The following is a 6,021-nucleotide window of genomic DNA, read 5'->3' on the forward strand; positions in this document are numbered from 1 at the left end:
CGCATTAAAGTTGCGTCGCACTGGACAACGAAACTGGGGGAATCATATACGCGAACAGTGTCAAAAGAAGGATCACGATGGCAGGTGGTAGTTATGAGAGGTAAATTGAAAGGGCCAAATTTTATACGCTGCTTTGAACTAGTCATCCGAAATGGCCAGTGATCACGCCTGAGAAAAGAGAATTACTGCGACATGACACCCGTGGCTTTGTTTCTAAACTGGTTATATTCTATATGAAAAAGCTCCATTTCTTTTCGCACGGATATTATTAGTTCCAGTATTTTTTTGTTCTGCACTTCAGGAGATTGACGTTTTCACTCAGCTGCGAGTAACCCGTCGGTGTTATTTGGCCCACGAGCACTTTTCATCCTCGTCGCCCTAATTGGGTGACTCTTTCTACCACAGTCACTGTTTCTATGAGTGACGCTACAAAAAGTAAAATCAACGCGAATGTTGAAAAGCTGCCATAAATGTGAACGCCCCCCGCTTATGATTCCTTCAGGATTGGCAGTATACACAAATACCGACCAATAAATAAATAACAAAGTAGGATAGCTTCAGTGTAGACGTGGTATTTAATGTATCCCCATAGCAAGAAGTGCAGCGGAGTCAAATCATGGAATCTTGGGAGCCACTCTACAGGCCTAAGACGGCCGATTTATTTCTGGGGAAATCCTGGATAAAGCCATGCTCGAGTCTGCGTGCAGCTGTGCAGAGGAGCTGCGTGTTGCTGGAGCCAGATATTCCCAAGCTGTGCTAGAGGGATGTTGCAGGTGAAGCCACTCATTGGGCCAATTAGTATTTCACTGATGATGAATTTTCTGTGGTGAGTGTTCTATTGAAAAAGACCGGGCCCATAATTTTTCCATCGAAAATGCCGCACCATACACTGAAAGACCACTGCACTTGGTGTTGTGACCGCAAGAGCCAGTGAAAATTTGTAGCGCTCCAGTAATGATCATTGTGAACATTGACTTGGGCATTGCGCGAGAAGCGAGGTTCGTCGGACCAGATTATGTGTTTCAGAAAGCCGGGATTACCTTCTTCCTCACTGAGTATCAGGTTGCAGAATTCAAGACGGCTTTGGAAATATCTGTCCTCCAGCTGTTGATGTAGGTGAACATGGTAAGGGTGAAGTCCTCCACTCTTGAGTACGCGACTAATGCTACTGCTGGAAACGCCGGTCGCAGCACTGATGTTGGGCACGCTTGCATAAGGATGGACTGCCATGTAAGCAACAATGTCTGTTTTAAGATACAAAGTCACACATTTTGTACGCTGACGCCGCTTTTTGAATGTGCCTGTCTCCTTGAGCGTTTTTTTTTAAATTTCGCACCAATGTCGAACTAATTACACGTATTTCGGGGTGTCATCTGCGAAGTAATCTTGCCGCGTCTCTCCTGTTTCCGTTCGCTCGGCCGAGGGCGAGAACCATACTCGCATGCTCTTCATTAGTGAAACGGATCGTTCCAGCCTAAGACTTTTCCTTGTCGAAGCGTGTCCAAAAAAAACTGTGCACCACGTATTCTCATCGTGCTTTTGATATTCTTTTTTTACCAAAATATCGCCCCCTTTCCCACCATCATGTTTATCGTTGGCCCAAATAGAAAACAAAAACGTCGGCGCTGCGCCGATTGTTACCTTCGGTCTATTTTATTGTCTCCGTTTATTGTCTTCGTTTCATTTATTGTCTTCGAAGTTTATTGTCTTCGTTTCATTTTTTCGCACCCCCCCTCCCCTTTTAGTGGTATCATTCAACCATCGCTAATGTCCATCGTAGTCACCGTTAGCCTGTTCAAGCGACCTTCGTGCATGAGAATCCTTCGCAAATTCATTCAACTTCCATTTAAGGGCACTCAAAGTGCCACGCGCAAGGCGGCAATTACGTGGTATTTTTTTCGCGCACTTTAAACATACCATGCAATGAAAATAACCAGCATTGTTATCGACCGTAAATTGAAAACTGTTATTTCCAGATAAAAGCTACAAATCTTGTAATAAAAGTTTTTCTCTTCACTCAGTATTTAAAAACTTCATTAAGCAATGACTGCTAACTAGTGTGCTTGTTGGATTAAAAACAATATTCCTACGTGCTACACACAGCCAAGAAAAATACTGCTCTAGCTGGAGATGCGTTTTCGGGGAACTTTTTTTAGCGTATATATCTATCTATAGAACCGCTTACATTTGGGTGCTTTCATGGTCACCCCCTTAACTTTGCGTGAACCAAAATTAGCGTGGGAAGGTAAGCCGGTTTGACAAATATGACGCGCTCCTCAAAACATGAATAATGTCACAATCTCGTCGCATACATCGTCAAACACTGCCCCGCCGCAGTGGTAAAGTGGCTAAGGTACTCGGCTGCTGACCCGCAGGTCGCGGGTTCAAATCCCGGCTGCGGCGGCTGCATTTCCGATATAGGCGGAAATGTTGTAGGCCTGTGTACTCAGATTTGGGTTCACGTTAAAGAACCCCAGGTGGTCAAAATTTCCGGAGCCATCCACTACGGCGTCTCTCATAATCATATGGTGGTTTTGGAACGTTAAACCCCACAAATCTAATCTAATCTCGTCAAACATTTCCCGTCAGTCAGTAGCACACACACACGGACGCGTATGTGCCGCTGGTATGCGGGTATGTGCCACAAGTCATTGACACTTAGTCTCTACCCAAGAACGACGAGAACATACATGGACAAATATAGCGTGCGAGCGCTACGAAATACCCGACCTCGGTAGCGTCGACCCGACGAATGTAAAGCATAAATTCCAGTGTCCCAGCTGGAATCGAATCCAAGTATTCTGCGTGGCAATGAAGTATTTTACCACCGAGATACGCCATGTCTCTGGATTACTTTTCGGATAGACGCTAATCTTCCTGAAACGTCAATAGTGATTGCAGCGCTGCCACTAGACCCAATTTTTTAAACATTACATATGCACTCCTTTGATACAGCCGTCACGTCAGGTTATCGTCAGTTGTAGCTGTCTGCCATGCGCTGAAGTTAATTTAAGTAGCAGTGTCCAGGATAAGCATCCTAGCGAGCGTCAGTGCTTCATATCAGCTTCTAGTGTTGCTAATATCTATGTACGAGTTGACATTGTTGCGCAAGTGCAAACAACTGGTTCTATAAACATATGCAACTCTTCACTATTTATTTATTTATTTATTAATACTGTCAACCCTCGCTTGAGGGTCATAACAGTGAGGGAGTACAATATGAGTACAAACAGAACACCTAAAAAAACCACTAAGCAATAAACACAGGAAAACAGAATGGGCAGTACTTCAACCATTACCAAAATAAGCATCAATTTCTCTGTCAAAAGTTTGCACATCGGTACTATAATAACATGGTATATATATAACACATGTTATACATACATACATACATACATATATATATATATATATATATATATATATATATATATATATATATATATATTATATATATATATAGTCTGTGTGTTGCACGCACAGACTATATGTTTGTGCGTGCAACATTTGTACATATATTTAGTGTAGTTTCATGGTGTTTCGCTCAATAAAAAATGTAACACAGGCACCTTCCCTCGACATGCTTCGCATAACTTAAACAACATAAAGAAGAACATTGATAACATAAAGAAGCCGAAGCGTGCGAACACTTCCACTACGGCTCCTGCTTTATTCAACGTTTTTGCAACCCCACTTTGCGATTTCAACGTTATATTAGTGCAACGACTTCCAGAAGACACATGTTGCAAGGACTCTGCCGACACGCTTTGGGCGCAGTGAGTGCTTGCTTCTTGCATTTTATTTCGCTTCCGCCGTCGTCGCTCGCCCGCCGACAGCTAGCCCTGACGAGTGTTTTCTTCGCTGTAACGTGACGCGTGCTCGCTTGCGCGTCCCGTAGCTGCACTGTCTCGTTGAGCGATGGAGTACCAAGTGATCGGGGAAGACATCGACCCGAAGGAAATCACGCCAGAACAAGGCTGGCAGACCGCCTCATGTCGCCCAGCCCAAAATGAAGGCTCCAAACGTGTGCCGTCGTATAGCGCTTCAAAACGCAACGAGCACAAGCCCCGCAACAGAGAAAATGTGAAGAACAAAACTATTCGAGCAAGCCGAATGCCTCAACTACCAAAGAACAACATCCGAATTATCTTTAGGCCCAGAGGGGGTCTTAAGATCGTTAGGGTTGGCCCAACGACAATCGCTGAAGCCATTTCAACTTCGGCAGGTATCAGCTTATGGGAACAGCAAGCAGCCATGCTCTGCCCCAACGTTAAACAGAATATCTTAGTAGCAAGCACGCCGAAGAGAGAAAATGCTAATCGCTACGTGCGCGTTAAAGAAATCCGCATCACTGGCAAGACCTATGAAGTTAGTGCCTACAAAGCGACACCACATTCTACATGCAAAGGCGTCATTCGAGGGATTCCCGTGCAAGACGGTTCGGTGGACATTGATGCGAAGATTGTCAACGACTGCAATCCACTAGCTTTGGCTGCCAAGCGCATCAAAAGTACCACCGCAGTAATCGTGGCCTTCGATGGACATCGCGTGCCCAGTTTTGTGCGATACGGATCGGTGCTACTTCAATGTACACTATGCCGTAGACAGATAGATATTTGCTACACCTGCGGTCGGCTCGGCCATCGAGCGGACGTGTGCCCGAACCCTGAAGACGTTATCTGCAGAGTCTGCAGCGTGCCGAACCCCGAAAAAGAACACCACTGCACATCGACATGCAAGCTTTATGGAGGAGCCCCCCTCACTGCCAACAAGGAATGTAAAGAACGCTACAACATTCCATACGTGGTGCGCCGACGACGATGGGAGCGAGCACACTCGACGCGACACAACAGTTACAAAGCAATGAACGAGTTCAACGCAATCGCTGACGATGACCAAGCCTCGAAGCTTTCTACAGACGGTCGATCCGATGGCAGCCGATCCCGGTCCCGATCCCGGAGTCGTCCCAGGAACCGTACCATGCGTGTATCGAGGTCCCGGAGCCACCCTCGGACCCATTCCCGCAGTGCGCGAAGTGGGACCCTAGCCGGATCTACATCGCGAGGCTACTCCAGGTTCCGTTCCGGTTCACGTCACGGTTCCCGTTCAGGTTCCCGGCCCGGGTCACGCTCCAGATCATGCTTCGGTTGCCACTCTGGTTCCGGGCCTCACGCCGGTTTCTGACCTCACCCCAGTCTCACCGGGGTCTCGCGTCAACGATCACCGAACCCATCGGCACCACCATTGCCAGGCAGCGCCAACAAGAATAAGCGGGGAACTCTCACTTGGGCGGACGCCGTCCGGGGAAAAGGTAACACTAAATCACAGGTAGTGTCGGGTTCACTCCCAGAGCATGATACACACATCACATCTGAGTTAGCAATCTTAAAGCACGAAAATGCGTTGATGAAAGAAACAATACGCAAACTCACAGTCGCAATTGCCGAACTGAACACTGACAGATACGCACGCGCTGCTACGCCCACAACCGACAACGACGACAATGCAGTCACCCCGTTGCAGCCGCCACCCATAGGTGCCCGTAACGACGACGGCGAGAGCGCACCCAAGAAACACGCGGTCGCCCACGACCAGCCAGCTTTAAAGGCAGAGTTAGACGACACTAGGAGCACGCTATCGGCCATTAAGGAAAGCTTTTTTGGCGAAAGGATGGCTCTCGTGCAGTCTACCCTCGCAGCACACGGTAATCGGTTGGGCCAAGTGGAGCAATATCTCAATCACGTCGTCGCCCCTGCCGTTACCGCGGGTAAGCCGTTGTCACAATGAACAGCCGTGCCCAGTCCACCACTTTCACGCGGCCCTTAAGCACCCGCCGGGTGCTCAGGCCGACTCCTACATGCTTCAAGATGGCCAGGCCAATTGACGAGTTGTGAATCTGGCAAGAGAACTGCAGGAGCTTCGCCCACAAGAAAGCCTTCCTGCAGCAATACCTCCGTAGCCACGAAGCCAAACCTCACATCATGCTATTAGAAGAGACTGTAGTACCAACCCCCACGTTTT

This window comes from Rhipicephalus microplus, chromosome 3, assembly GCF_043290135.1.
Source record: "Rhipicephalus microplus isolate Deutch F79 chromosome 3, USDA_Rmic, whole genome shotgun sequence".
NCBI classification, from domain to species: domain Eukaryota; kingdom Metazoa; phylum Arthropoda; class Arachnida; order Ixodida; family Ixodidae; genus Rhipicephalus; species Rhipicephalus microplus.